Consider the following 16,256-nt stretch of genomic DNA (forward strand, 5'->3'; position numbering starts at 1 on the left):
ATGAGCTTATACCTCTCTTTCTTCCTGCAATATAGTGAAAATTCCTTCACTGCCATGGCAGTCTAGTAGAGTGAAAACTTGGGTCTGAATTCCAGCTTTCCTGGTGGAGTTGTAAAATGGTGTAGCCACTGTGGAAAACAATTTGGCCATTCCTCAAAAAGTTAAACATATAATTAGCATATGACTGGGCAGTTCCATACCTAGGTATTTAGCCAAAAGGAAAGCGATTCAAACAGATACTTGTACAGCAGAATTCCTTGCAGCGTTATTCACAGTAGCCAAAAAGTGGAAACAACCCAAATATCCATCAACTTTTGAACGGAGAAACAAAGGTGGTATATACATACAATTAGCCATATAAAAGGGTGAAGTTCTGATACATGCTGCAACATGGATGAACGTGGAAAACATGTTAAGTGAAAGAAGCCAGACATAAAAGGCTGTATGTTAGGTGATTCTATTTAGATGAAATGTCCAGAATTGACAAATCCACAGAGAAGAAAGCAGATTGGTGGTTGTCACAGACCGGAGGGTGATGGGGAGTAGGGGGTGGGGAGGCATGGGGACTGACTGCTTTATGGGTTCAGGTTTTGTTTGGGGAGTGATGAAAATGTTCTAAAATTGGATTGTGATGGTTGCACAACTCTTGACTAAGCTAAAAACCACAGAATTGTATACTTTAAATGATGAGTTTTATGGTATGTGAGTTTATATCTCAATAAAATTGTTTTTTTTAAAAAAATAGAATGTGATAAAGACCACACGGGATGAGATGAAGTAATGGAGGGTGAATGACATTGCAGAGCCGAAAAGTCTCTGTAAACTCAGCCAGACATTCTGAAAAGGGAAACAAAGGGGATGAGGCACCAGTTTTGGAAAAACAGTGCCCAGCCAACCCGTTGCTGGGTGTGTCCCTGCTGTCATCATCCTCAGGACAGTGTGCCCTTTCATTGCCGGCTCCCAGTAAGCCACTGACAGCATGCCGAATGGGCCTGGGGGACAAAACATGCAAAGGAAAACCACCAGCAGATCTGAAACTTGAAATGCACACAGAGCAAAACATCACAACTGGTTCTCCGCTGGGCCAAGAGAGGAACGAGCAGGTACAACCTCTTGCAGAATGGCGGATACAAAAGTTTCTCTAATCCACTTGGGAATGCAGTTGGTCATTACTAAGATACACACAAAAACAAACATTCCTTCAGTGTCTTTGGACTCCCACCTCTCTCCTTCTCTCCCTCCCCAGGCAGCCAGGCAATGAAGGAAGCTTTTCTTAAATCACTGAACATATCAACTGCTTGTCTATGTAGCGCCATTAAGAATGCCACTTTCATTTGGATAGCACTTAAACAGTTAATGATTGTTCACATAGAGTAGCTCATATAATCCTCACCACCAGCTATTGTTATTCCAGAATTTAGAACCAAGGCTCAAAGAGACTCAATGGTCTTCCTGCAAGGAAATGGGCAGCAGATGGCCAAGGAAGATACTAAGTTGCTCTTATGCGCTATCTGCAGTGCTGCCTTCAACCTTAGGGCTTTAGGAAACAGATAAATGGGAAGGACCAAAGGAAAATGGTGGGAAAGAGTAGAGGAAAACTAAAGCAGAGGAAAAGAAGGGAAAGAAAGAGGTAGGAAGATTGAGAGCAGAAGATAAGAGTGGTTGGGGCTTCAGTTGGGGAGCAGGGTCAATATTCCCTGTGCAGCCCACCAGAGGTCATGCCCCGAGATCCTCCGCGAAAGCACTGGGCGTGATGCTTTGGGTTGGAGAACTCTCAAAACACCAGTGCAAAATGATAGAAGAGCTCAGTAGATAGCATTACCATCATGCTTTCACACCTGGGAGCTCAGCAGCCTTATCCTATTGCAGGTGACATTTAGTAATAAGATGACAGATAGAAAATACAATTTCCACATAGAAAATAAATTTTCAGGGTAATGGATACCTCAGCCATGTCTTGTAAGTTAAAGAAAGACAGAGAGCTTTGCCATGTGCATTCACAGATACTAATGTATTAACACCAAAATCAATGGCCTCTCCCCAGGAGGGAAAAACAGTGAAGATGTGATCTGTCAACAGCTCGGGAAGAAACTGCAAAGCGTGTTCCTTGGGTATTAGTACATCCATTTCTAAGAATGAAATCAATTGAACTGAAAGGTAATCTTTTAAGAGGCTGTTCCCACCTAAAACATATAGAAATCCCCAGCGTTCTTTGGGAATTGTCACCTGTCCCCCTTGTTGCAGCTATAGCATTGGAGCTATCCCGGCATCTTGCTTCAATATTTACCTGGAGAGACTTTTCTTTTCATTGCCTTGATCCATTTCTTCACATACACAGAAGGGAGAGGAACCAAAATGAGCCAGGAACTGTTCTCAGGGATCCTTTTGAAATGATGGGAGGAGGTAGCATAAATTTTAATTCGTATATCCTACCTCCTATTCATTTTCCTCCTTCTTGCACTTCTTTCGTGTCACCCATTTACAATGACCAGATATAAAAAGAGTCCCTCAGAAAGCTAAGTTTGGTTATTTTTGTTCTTAGCACCTGTCTCTTATTACATGATTGCAGCCCAGTTATGTCTGTGTGTAGGTAAACAAACCTATTCATTTGCCAGGTGGGAAAGTTTCACAGTATGACAGTTTTCACTGACTCCCTCTTTTGTTCTGGAAATTGTATGGGGCTGTGTACAGTAAGCACTTGCTGAATGCTTGTTTAATGAACCAAGGGCATTTCTTCACATAATGGGAAATTATAGACATTTTAAAAATTTATTTAAGGTAGAAGGCAAATAGCTGGGTTTCTGAGTGGGTGGTTACTTTTCAAGGAATGATCTGTTCCAAAAACTGCTCAAAGGAATAAACTCCTTAAGTAACTCAACTAGCAAGATCCTCACTTATTACCTACTATGAAATGAATAAGAATACCATGCAATCTTGTTGTGGCTGTTTTGATTTGTTTTATTTTGGAGAAAGAAACTTTTTTCCCTACTTAGTTTTCACTCTTTAAATCTCCATTATTTTTATTTCTTCTTTTTTAAACATTTTGTTTTGAAATAATTTCAAACTTGCAGGACAATTGCAAAAATAATACAAAACCAATATAGAGAACTCCAACAAACCCCTTTCCTGATGGCCAAATCCACCAATTTTAACATTCTGCCACATTTACCATTTAACTCTGTCTATATTATTTATCTATCTATCTATCTATCCATCCTTCATCTATTTTCTGAACATTTGAAAGTAGGTTGTATACATCATGCTCAAACATTTAATACTTCCATGTATATCTTCTAAGAACAAGGATGTTCAGTTATGTAACCACCTTAAGTATAGTTACCAAGTTCAAGATATTTAACATTAATATAAACCTTAACATCTATATTCCAATTTTTCATTGGTCCCGGTAATGTCCCTTTGAGATGTTTCTCCTTCATTATTATATCCTGCACAGAATGTTGTATTACATTTGATTTTCATTGTCACTTTAGTTCTTTTTATTTTTAATTTTTGAAACATACATACAACATAAACTTTCCCATTCCACCTGTGGCAGTTTGATATTATTTATGAATTCCAAAAGGAAATATTGATTGTAAACTGCTCTGTTTCTCTGGGTGTGATACCCTTTGATTGGATTACATTCAGCTGAGATGTCTGATTAAATTATGTTACGATTAGGGCTTTGATTCAACCACGTCATTAGAGTACAACACAGCATTGAGTCCCAGCCTCCTTGGGCTGATAAAACAGACTCACATGGAAGTAGACACACAGGAGAAGAACACAGAGGAATAAAGACAGCTCCATAGACACAGCAGAGGCCCTGGGAAGAGAGATGAGCCTGATAACTTACAGCTGCAGCTGAGCCCAGAGAGAGATGAGCCTTGTGAGCCTACAGCTGAGATTGGAGGAAGATGGGACCACAGAGCCTTAAGTGAAAGAGGAGGGCTAACCCCTTGCAGATATTGCCCTCCATCTTGTTTAACGTGGGCAAATGACTTTGGGTGAGAAAGTACCTCTTGGGGTACTGTAGCAGTTTGACATTGGTTATAAATTCCAAAAAATATTGGATTATGTGAACTAGTTTGTTCCTCTGGACATATTAGATTATATTGGATTCAGAGGTTTCACTCTTACTTGATTAAATAATGACTGAGGCTTTGATTGGGCCACATTGGTAGTGCAGAGTAAATGCACTGCAGAGAAGGGAGTTTCAGAGTTTTGAGCTGGAGCCCGGGAAGTAAACACATGGGCAGCTGAGCTCAGAGAGAAATGAGCCCCACGAAAAGAGGAAGCCGGGAAGCCTGAACCCTCGCAGACATCAGCAACCATCTTGCTCCAACACATGGCACTAGACTTTGGTAACTTATATTTTATGGCCTGGAAACTATAAGCTTCTGTCTCAAATAAATACCTTTTATAAAACCATCAGCACCTTTGGCTGACTAATACAGGTACCTTGAGTTGGACTCTTTCGGGCCATGTGACTGTAAGCTTCTACCAGAAATAAATACCGTTTATAAAAGCCAACAGATTGCTGGTACTTCTGAACTCCTTTTGGATGACTAATACAGATCATTGTTATACATACAACATAAACTTTCCCTTCCCACCAGAAACAGACTAGCAGCTATGCAGGGCAGGGGAAGCCCCTCCTAAGCATACCATTCAGTGGATTAATCTCATTCTCAATGCCACGCCACCCTCACCACCATCCATTAGCAGAACTTTTCCATCCTGCCAAAAAAAAAGGACCACCCTGCACCCATTTGCATGACCTCCCCATTTCCCCTGCCCCCTACCCCTGGTACCCTGTACTCTATTTTCTGTCCCTATGAGTTTTCATATTTTAGCTATTTCATGTAAGTGGAATCACACAGTCTCTGTTCCTTTGTATCTGACTTATTTCACTCGACCTGACATCTTCAAGGTTCATCTTTATAGGGTATTCAAACCTCGTTCCTTTATAAGGCTGAGTAATATTCCATTGCATGAATATAACACATTGTGTTCATCCACTCATCTGCTGATGCACATTTGGGTTGCTTCCATATTTTGGCTATTGTCACTAATGCTGCTGCTATGAACGTTGATGTATAAATATCTGTCTGAGTCCCTGCTGCTTTCAATTCTTTGTGGCGTATACTTACTAGTGGGGTAGTTCTGTGTTTACCTTTTCAGGAACTGCCAAACCGTTTTCCACAGTGGCTGCACCATTTTACATTCCTTGTCAGCAGTGTATGAAGGTTCCTATTTTTCAGCATCCTCAGCAGTGCTTGTTATCTTTAGTTTCTTTAATAATAGCCATTCCAGTGGACAGAAGTGGTATCTCATTGTGCTTTTGATATGCATTGTCTTAGTGGCTAATGATGTTGAGCATCTTTTCATGTGCCCATTGGCCATTTGCATGTCTTCTTTGGAGACATGTCTATTTGAATCCTTTGTCCAGTGTTTAAATTGAGCTATTTGACTTTCTGTTGTTGAGTTGTAAATTTACATTATTTCTGTTTCTTTTTAATTAGAAAGCCAGAGTAATAAGTTTGGTTTGGGGGGAAATATTAGAATTTGGTTATTTTGCCTTTCCAAATTTGGAAAGGAAGCTCATTGACTTTTACATTACTCTAAGTTCTCTTTTCAAGTGTGTTGACTTGTGTGGCCTCTATATTAGGATTCTGTGTTAATTAGAATTCTGGTTGCAATTAACCAAAACCTCTGGAACCAGTTAAAAGAAGGGAGATTTTAAATTAAGGATATAGGGTATGTCCTGGAAGCCAAAGGCAGGAAGGCAGCCAGACCTCTGAAAGCTCAAGAAGCAGTACTCAATGGCTGTCCAGGAGCCAGCAGCCTTTTAGGGCCAGCTTGCTTTTTCTTGACCTTTCCATGCACCTCTACCTCTTTCTTTTCTCTTTGCAAAGTGGCTTCCTCGCTTATGAAATTCTCCAGCTCCTATTATCCTCATTCTCAGGTGACAGTGTCTCCCTGAGCACATACACTGCAGGGTCAGCCCTTCCACAGAAGAAGAATTTGAGATCAAATTCCTCAAAATGTGTTATGGGTTGAATTGTGTTGTGTTCCCCCAAAAGGTATGCTCAATTCCTAATGCCGGTCCTGTGAATGAAACTTTATCTGGAAATAGGGTCTTTGCAGATGAGCTTAGTTAAAACGAGATCAATACGACTAATCCAGAATCACGGGGAGCGTGTCCCACCACCCCACAGAGAAAGCTGGATCACGTTGCCTCAGCCGAAGGTGACCCATGCCATTCCAGTGAGTTCTAAAGGTTCAAAATGCCCCATTGCTCCTGTCACAGCCCGTGCAATCCAGTGTAGTGCCCTGAAGCCAGAAAGAGCTGGTCGGAATTCCAGTTCTGTCCCTCATTATCTCTGTGGTTTTGGGGAAGTCCCTTGACCTCCCAAAGTCTCCGTTTCCTTGTATATAAAATGTTGACATAGGTGACTCCTTCCTGAGGTGGTGTGGGGGCTAGACACAATGTCCCAACAGTGCCCAGGGTGGGGACTCAGAAAGGAAGGGTTGCAGGTGCACACTTGGTCCCAGCTCTCCCCACGTCTCTTCTATGCAACAGTCTTCCTCACCCCCCTTTATTTCTAAAGAGATTTTAGATTATATGTAAGTTACATAGAAAATATAGGGGATTCCCTTATACCCCACTCCTCCCCCCAACGCTTTCCCCATTAACAACATCTTTCCTTAGTGTGGTATATTTGTTACATTGATGAACACATTTTGGAGCATTGCTACTGACCATGGTGTATAGTTTACATTGTGGTTTACACTTTGCACCGCACAATTTTATAGGTTTTGACAAAAGGTATAATGGCCTGTATCAGTCATTGCAATGTTATGTAGTACAATTCCAATGTCCTCAAAATGTCCCATGTTATACCTATTATTCCTTCTCCCTCCCTTCAGAGAACCCCTGGTGATCACTGCCTTTATATCAATGTTACAAGTTCTTCCATTGCCAGGATAATGTAAGTCCTAGTTGCATTCTCCCTTTATGTATGTTTGCTCCTCAGTCTTGAGGACTTTGAGATAGTGAGGCCCACTCTGCTTCCCATTGAGGGGGCTTAGATTCCATAGGGTAGAAGGCTGGAACTGTCTTATGTGACACTCTTTTAACAATGTGATGACAAGTGTAGCAGTTTGATATTATTGATGAATTCCAAAAAGAAATACTGGATTATGTTTGTAATCTGATCTGTACCTGGGCATGATTGAGTTGTGATTAGGGCATTGAGTCTCCATCCCTTGGTGGGTGGGACTCACAGATAAAAGGCATGGCAAAGGACAGAGTTGAGGCTTTCTGATGTTGGAGTTTTGATGTTGGAGTTTGATGCTGAAGACTTAAACTGGAGCTCCGGGAAGTCAGCACACAGAGGAAAGAGAAGCCAGCCCCAGGGAGGAAGGAACCTTGGACCCAGAGAAAAGCAAGCCTCAGGAACGCAGGAACCCATGGAACCTGAACCCTCATAGACGTCAGCAGCCATCTTGCTCCAAATAGACTTTGGTGAGGGAAGTAACTTATGCCTTATGACCTGGTATCTGTAAGCTCCTACCCCAAACAAGCACCTGTATAAAAACCAACCAATTTCTGGTATTTTGCATCAGCACCCCTTTGGCTGACTAATACAACAGGTAAATAGAGTTTCCTCTCTGAGCAGCTTCTAGGGTAGGTATAGAGGGCAGGGACCGCTTAGCTATTTTGCACATTGGAGTTGTCCTGAGGACCGCTAGATGGACCATGAATGAATGACTCTTCCCCTCCCACCCCAGTCCGTGGAAGGCTGCTGCGTGTGCTGGGCCAGCCGGTCCTGGGACCTGGCAGATGTCATCGTCTCTATCCCAACAAGAGCACTTTCCTTTAAGGGGCTGGGGTGAGACATCCTGGGCTCCTCTCTCAGTGCCCTTCGGCGGGGATGTTTGGTAGCTGCTCCCATGCGTTCCTTCTTTGATACTACCCTACAGTGTAGGAGCCACGTCTATTTGCCTACAGCACTAACTGTGGCCTGAGTGTGCTCAGCCAGCCCGGGCTGAATGATGAATTTGTGCTCTGTTCTCACCAGGGGCAGGGCTAAAGTGACAGACACGAAGTCCACCTCCTTCAGGCTTGATCCCATCCTGACTTTGATTTTGGGGGCCCTCACTCTCATTAGGATACAGTGAGGCAGGCATTGTTGTAGATCCTGGGGTGTGGTAGGTTGAATTATGTGCCCCAGAAAGAAGCGTGTTCTGAATCTTGGTCCATTCCTGCAGATGTGAACCCATTGTAAACAGGGCCTTTGAAGATGTTATTTTTTGTTAAGGTGTGGTCAACTGAATGAGGTTGGGCCTTAATCTTCTTATTGGCCGCGTAAGGAAAAAGCCATGTGGAGAAGAAGCTGGAAGTCAGTGAAATCCAGAAGAGAAATGAAAGCACATCACCATGTGACTGGAAGCCAAGGACCAAGGATCGCTGGCAGCCAGCCCCAGTATGCCACAGTCTTTGGAAAGAGAGCATTGTCTTGCTGATGCCTTGATTTTGGACTTCTAGCCTCAAAACTGTGAGCCAGTAAATTCCCATTGTTTAAGCCAACCTGTTGTATGCTATTTGTTTTAGCCACATGCAAACTAAGACATGGGGCTATTGCAGTACACAAACAAACAAAACTCCCTTTGCTCATGAAGTGTACTTACAAATGGTAGTAGGTGCATCTGTTGAGGGAGATGGACAGTAAATGAGAGAATTAAATATAACATGAGGTATGTTGGTGATATGAATGTATGTAAAGAGGGAACAATAAAAGCAGAGAAGAGGGATAGGAAATGTCAGAGCCCTGCCGACTGCACTAACTTGTCAATCAGAAGAAAGACACCTGCTACCACCTCCAGGAGAGGGTTCTCATGCCATGGAGGATGAAGGAGAGCATCCCAATGCCTGCCGCCAGGAACAGCAGTCCTGGGGTCCCCCCACTCCATGGTTGGCAGGCATCAGGGTCATCCACAAAAGCACAGCTCACTCAGGCCCTGGGTGGGACAACGTTTACTTCAGTAGCAAAGAGACCAGCAAGGCCAGTTTCATTAGTGGGTGTCGGTCCTCCACGGCCAGGGGGTCGTCTCAAGCCACAGCCGATGCAGGGAGATGGTCTGTGCACACCCCACCTGTGCTGGTGTCATAGAGGAAGGACTTCACTGCCTCCCACCTGGAGCAGATATAGGGGTTGGGCTGGGCCAGGAGCCATGAAACTTAGTCTGGGAATGCTGATGTGTGCTCAGTGTAGAAAAGGGATAGAGTGTGTGGGCACAGCACTACCTGCTGGGGCATTTGTTTACCTCTTGGCACTCCCAAGAAGGGAGTCGGGCCACATTTATCTGTCCATCCTATGATACAAGACAATACCCCTGTTTCCGAAGGCAGGGTTTATTTGTGCCCCCAGGGGAAAGATGGTAGGCTGTCCTTAGCTTCCATAGGAAATTGGGGGTGGGGGGTTGGTTTCAGCTAAGCAGCCCGGTGAGACCTTGAGCGAGGACCTGAGGAAGCATGGGAGCATCATGCCCACGTCTGGAAAAACCATGCAAGCAGAAGAGCAAGTGCAAAGGCCCTGGGGCAGCAGCTGCCTGACCAGCTGAAGGAATAATGTGGAGGCCAGTGTGCCTATGGCAAGTGACAAAGGAGGACGGGCTTGCCGAGGTCAGAGAGGCCATGTGGTTGATGGAGTCAGAGCATAGTAGCCTTTGTAGGATGCAGTGAGAACCTTGATGTTCACTTGGTTGGGTTGGGGAACCGGTGGAGCCTTTGAGCAGAAAGTAACTAGCATGGTCTGACTTTTTTGTACTATCAGGAGCTTTGTGGATGGCACACTGTGCAGGGACAAGGGCGGAAGGTGGCGTTTTCTCAAAAATCTTCAGTTACTCTCAATTACTTATTAGCTTTGTTTTAGTGACAGTGGTGTGATCAAACATGTTTCATCCTTGCAGAAGATTGTGAGAAACCTCTTTGTGCTCTGTTTTCTAAATCACAAAACTCATTTTTCAGTCCCATCGACTGAGTGTGCAATTTACTTTTTTTAAAAAATGACTCAGATCCAGGGAGTAAATTTCCATGTTCCTTGATGTCAATGAGTCGTTCTTGCAAATTAATTGAGAGATGTTTCCTTTCATGTTTTGAACAAATGGGTTTAAAAACCCACAGAACTCCTTGGAAGCTTTCTAACACGTTGGAAAATTTTGCTTCCAAGTTGTAAAGTGTGAGAAAGAGAGCTTTTATAGAGGTCACACATCGTCTGTGACAATAAAATCACGTAATGACAGAAAACTTTCCAAAGTCGTGGTTTAAAAAGAAGTGTTCTCACCACAGAGCAACAGGAAAAGCAAAATTGGCTACTTCCTCGCGCATTGTTAAATGGAGCCCGAGGGTCAGGTTACGTTTGTGAATTTATTTATTTGTAAACTACGGGCATGCCTTTCACCTCAGAATCTGGCAGGCAGGGGCTCCCGCCGGCTGAAGGAGGCGCGCGCTCTGCTGGCTGCTCCGGGTCCGCCGCCGCCGGCTTCCTGAGAAGCCGCTTCTGCCATTTCTTTGGAGGCATTTGTGTAAGAGCTTGTCCATTTTAATGAGGACTAGCTAGGTTCATAGACAGCGTAACCCACCAGCCCACTTAGGGGGATCTGGGAACCGCAGTAACAGAACACCGCTGGAAGTAAAGGAGGTGTGCGGTCCCGTCGCCGCTACCTGGGGCTCCCGCGGTCTCCGCAGGTGCCCGCGACCCCCGAGGCACGGAAGCCGAGCCAGCGTGAGCACCGGGGTCTCCCGCACAGTGAAGCGGCAGAGCATGACCTCTCCTCCCTCCCTCAGCACAGCCCTCCCCCTCCCTTTCTACCCCTCCCTTTCCTCGCCCCTCCCTCCCCCTCCCTTCCCACAGTCCTCCTCCTTCTCCTTTCCTACACCCCTCCCTCTCTTCCCACACCCCTCCCCTCCCCCTCCTTTTCTACCCCTCCCTTTCTACACCCCTCCCCCTCCCTTCCCTTCCCACATCCCTCCCTCTCCCCCTCCCTTCCCACCCCCTCCCTTCCCCTCCCTTCCCACAGTCCTCCTCCCCACTTCTCACACCCCTCCCTTCCCACACCCCTCCCTCTATTCCCCTCCCTTCCCTTCCCCTCCCTCCCTCCCCCCTTTCTTCTTTCTTTCCTCCTTTTGTTCCTTCCTTTTCTTTGAAAAAATCAAATACTCACCGAAGCCCGACACTTCTCTCTCACTCCAGTGAGCGGGGGTCTTGCCCTGCCACATGGCATCTCGACCCAGTAGGACAGATCACCAGGGAACAGACAAGACTATGCCAGGGACAGCTCGGGGCACCAGGACTGTGGCCTCTGACCTCGGGCCTGCGGCCACCACGGCGCTTCCCACACCTCCACCCTGTGGTTCCTCGCTGGGGTCAGAAGCACAGAGTCCTGTCCCCAGCACCGCCCGCGCGTGCCCGGGCCTCCCACACAGGCCGCCGCCGTACCTGTCACCTCCTCCGCAGCGGCCTCCTAGCTGAATCTGGACTCCTGGTGCCTGCCTCGAAGCCAGTCTCTAGACGCGGAGTCGCTGCTCCTCCCAGGAAGCTCCGGCAGGGCAGGGCCCAGGACTTGGGCGCCTTCTCGGTCAGCAGGAGCTTGCTCAGGACCGGGCAGCCCGACCAGCAGCCTCCGGTCCCCTGGCCCCTCCTCAGTGATGGGGCATGGGGCGTGCCCGGCCGTGATGCTGTCACTGAGCGCCTCCCTGTCACATCCAGCTATCCTGTGCTGTCACATCTCGGTCGTCTCTCTTCTCTACTGAGCTGTGAGCCTCCTGCGGACAGGGGCGGTGGTGGGCCCTTGGACCCAGCATAATGTCAGGCACCCAGGAGGCACCGGACCTTTGTGTCCCTCGAGGGCAGAAACCGTCCTATAATTGTGGGTGCATCCTCAGCCTCAGGCACTTGACAAACAGTGAAGGAAGGTGCAAATGAAGGAATGGAGAAATAAATGGATGATGGGCGACGTCCCTTCAAGGAACAGAAGAGCAAATTTTGTAAGGCTGCTTCTTAGAGTTCCGTTTTTTTTTTTTCTTTCTTTATTTTTTTAATGTTACATTCAAAAAATATGAGGTTCCCATTTACCCCCCACCCCCTCACCCCGCTCCTCCCACATCAGCAACCTCTTTTTGTGAAGCGCACTTGGCCCAGTGGTTAGGGTGTCCATCTGCCACATGGGAGGTCTGCGGTTCAAACCCCGGGCCTCCTTGACCTGTGTGGAGCTGGCCCATGCACAGTGCTGATACGTGCAAGGAGTGCCGTACCACGCAGGGGTGTCCCCCACGTAGGGGAGCCCCACGTGCAAGGAGTGCGCCCTGTAAGGAGAGCTGCCCAGTGTGAAAGAAAGTGCAGCCTGTCCAAGAATGGCGCTGCCCACATGGAGAGCTGACACAACAAGATGACGCAACAAAAAGAGAAACAGATTCCCATGCCGCTGACAACAACAGAAGCAGACAAAGAAGACACAGCAAATAGACGCAGAGAACAGACAAGCGGAGCGGGAGGTGGGGGGGGGGGGAGGGGAGAGAAATAAATAAATAAATCTTTAAAAACAAAAGAAAACAACCTCTTTCAACATCATGGCACATTCATTGCACTGGGTGAATACATTTTGGAGCACTGCTGCACCCATGGATAGTGATTTACACTGTAGTTTACATTCTCCCCCAGTCCACCCAGTGGGCCATGGCAGGACATGCAGTGTCCAGCATCTGTCCCTGCAGTACCACCCAGGACAACTCCAAGTCCTGAAAATGTGCCCACATCACACATCTCTTCTTCCCTCTCCCTACCCTCAGCAGCTACCGTGGCCACTTTCTCCCGGCCATCAATGTACAATGTAGCCATCAAGACTACAGTTTCTTCCATTACTAATCACAGTAGCTCCAAAGTAGAATATCAGTAAGTCCACTCTCATCCATACATATTCCTCCAGCCTGTGGACCCTGGGATGGTGATGTCCCTTTAACGCGAGCTGGGAGGACAGTACCCAAAGGGCCATTTCAGGGGCTAAGGCAGTTCCACGAGGACCAAGAGAGCGCAGTCGCCAGGTGGTGGGCTTAATTCAGGGCTGCATTAAAACTCTTCCACAGTAAGAGCCGGGCCCCACGTCCTTCCGACAATGTTACAAGAGTAATAGGCTTGCCAGTCAGTGCTCTGGCCCTCCTCCAGTTTTAGCAGGTGACTGGCTCTTTGGTCTCTATTCTAATGGTTCCCTCAAATGTGCATTTATTCTCCGGGGCGTCTATGGTTGCTTGTTGAGCATGCATGTTTTTAAAGTGGGACTTGGCATTGTCCTGGATGATATTGCAGGGACAGATGCAGGACATTACATATCCTGCCATAACCCACTGAATGGACCGGGAGAGAGTGTAAACTACAACGTAAACGATAATCCATGCGGTGCAGCAGTGCTCCAAAATGTACTCATCAAATGCACTGACTACGCCACACTAATGAAAGAAGTTGTCAATGTGGGAGGAGTGGGGGGTGTGGGCAGGGAGGTATATTTTTTATTGTAATGTTTTGTGTGATTTGTATTTTTTATTGTAATGTTTTGTGTGATTTATGTGTCTTTAAAAAAAAGATAATACTTTTTCTTTAAAAAGCTGCTTTAGGGAGTGTGATTGACACATACTACCCCACACCAGTTCAGATTGTGCAATCCCATAAGATTGACGTGAACAAACCCACCCTTCCCCCAGCAGGGGAGAAGCTTCTTGGTGCTTCTCTGTCATTCCTTCCTCCCACCCCGTCCCCACGTTACTACTCCTGCGCTTTCTGTAACTATCGATTAGCTGATCAGGCAGACTTACCATCTCTAAGAGCTTCCTTGTTCCTCTGCCTTTTTTCATGTTTCCTGTTCATAAATTATTGCTCTATTATCTTTTCATATCTCTCCGGTGTTTTAATGAGATTTTTTTTTCTCTTTCTAATTCTGGGTCCACTGAGCTATCTCTGTAGCGCCCCTGGCAGTTTGTCCCGTTAGCCTCGCTCTTCCCCTTTCGGCTGGCTTGCTCTCCTCCTCTGCCTGCTGAGCCTGGATTTATTTAACGAATAAGTGGCTGGCTGATGTCCCTGTCCAATGAGACACTTCCCCCAGGAGCTCTCATAGGACTGGGCCCAGCTCTACGCAAGGGGCACGGGGGCCACGGGTGTGGTGACTGTCGGGCTACAGGATAGGGAGAGAGTCACCTGCCAGCTTGTGACCCCCACAAGCCAGAGAGGAGTGGGCTTCACTCGGGAGGCCAGCGGTAGACGAAGCGTCCCAGCTTCCCCTCGGGCTGTTTGTCCCGTTTACTGAGAGTCACCTGGGTTCTTGCTGCATTCTGTGTGCTGCGCGTGTGTATGTGTGCACACTGCACACGTGTATACGCGTGTGCACACAGGCACGTGTGCATCTGTGTGTGCGTGCGCACATGCTGTCCCCTCTGCAGAATCTCCCTGTGATCCAAATTGCTCCTCAGCGCACCCTGCCCTTGAGGCCCCTTCTGGGCTCGCCCAGGCTCACTGGCCCCTTGGAAAGCCTGACCCCCTTCCAAAGCCTTTTTGGTTGTGTGCACTTTCTCATTTTTGCTAAGTTGGGTCTGGCGAGCAGGTGGAATCCTCATCCAAGCCATGCCCAGGGTCCTGTCCCTCACTGCAAAGACTCTTCGGGGCTCCCTGGGGGCTTCTTATTTTTTTATTTCAATTTTTTTTTTGTTTTTCAATTTTTATTTTTTTGTCTTTATTTTTTTTTACTATTACATTAAAAAAATATGAGGTCCCCATATACCCCCCACACCCATCACCCCACTCCTCCCCCCATGACAACAACCTCCTCCATCATCATGAGACATTCATTGCACTTGGTGAATACATCTCTGAGCACCGCTGCACCTCATGGTCAATGGTCCACATCATAGCCCACACTCTCCCACAGTCCACCCAGTGGGCCATGGGAGGACATACAACGTCTGGTAACTGTCCCTGCAGCACCACCCACGACAACTCCAAGTCCTGAAAACGCCCCCTCATCTCATTTCTTCCTCTCATTCCCTACCCCCAGCAGCCACCATGGCCACTTTCTCCACTCCAATGCCACATTTTCTTCAATTACTAATCACAATAGTTCATGAATATAATATCAGTAAGTCCACTCTAATCCATACTCTATTCCTCCATCCTGTGGACCTTGGAATGGTTGTGTCCATTCCACTTCTATATCAAGAGGAGCCTTAGATTCCACATGGATGCTGGATGCAGTCCTCCTGTTTTCAGTTGTAGGCACTCTTGGCTCCCTGGTGTGGTGGTTGACCTTCAACTCCATGTTAGCCGAGTGGGGTAAGTCCAATAAACCAGAGTGTAGGAGCTGAAGTCTGTTGAGGCCCAGGGCCTGGCTACCACATGGTCAGTCCAGAGATTTAGGTCCCCTGGTATATATTAAACCCCAGCACCAACTAGAGTTCCAGTAAAAGTAACAAGAGAGACTTGTGGACAAAGATAACATCTGAGTCCAGCTCCATCACACAGAAATACAAACTCCAAAGTAGGGCCAACTGACATGGCACTGAACTCCATCTGCAATGACCATAGAAGCTGTGGGTCTCTGTAGCCCTCAGAACCAATACCTGGAATTGTATCTACTTTATCTGTCTCTGGGACTCTGCTGAGGAGTGCATAAGGGCAACCCCTCTGATAACCTCCCAGCTCTTTTTGGAGACTCATAGCCAGAAAAACTCATTTGTCCTTTCCATTTCCCCCTTTGATTCAGGTCATAAAGCATTTTTAACTCCTGGTATTATATGTAGATTGAGATATTCTGCTGGTCTGAGTTGACCCTTCTATTCGAGGTCATTTTCTAGTTACATCATCAGCTGGTACTTGGTAGTAATCCCTCGGTGCCAGGGAGGCTCATCCCCGGGAGTCATGTCCCACGCTGAGGGGAAGGCAACGCATTTACATGCTGCGTTTGGCTTCAAGACTGGCCACATTTGAGCAACAAAGAGGCTCTCAGGAGGTAACTCTTAGGCACCCTGCAGCTCTAGGTCTTGTTCTTATTTCAGGTGCACAGGCTCACAAGCATAGTCATTAGCATCAAGGGCTCATTGTTGGATCTTCATTCTTTTTTGGTCTTTGCCATTGCACTTGGGGGATTGTTGCTGTTCCTTTAGGGACTGTGATAGAGCTCCCCTGGCTAGGAACTCAGCACTCCCTCAG

Source organism: Dasypus novemcinctus, chromosome 4, assembly GCF_030445035.2.
Source record: "Dasypus novemcinctus isolate mDasNov1 chromosome 4, mDasNov1.1.hap2, whole genome shotgun sequence".
In the NCBI taxonomy this organism is placed as follows: domain Eukaryota; kingdom Metazoa; phylum Chordata; class Mammalia; order Cingulata; family Dasypodidae; genus Dasypus; species Dasypus novemcinctus.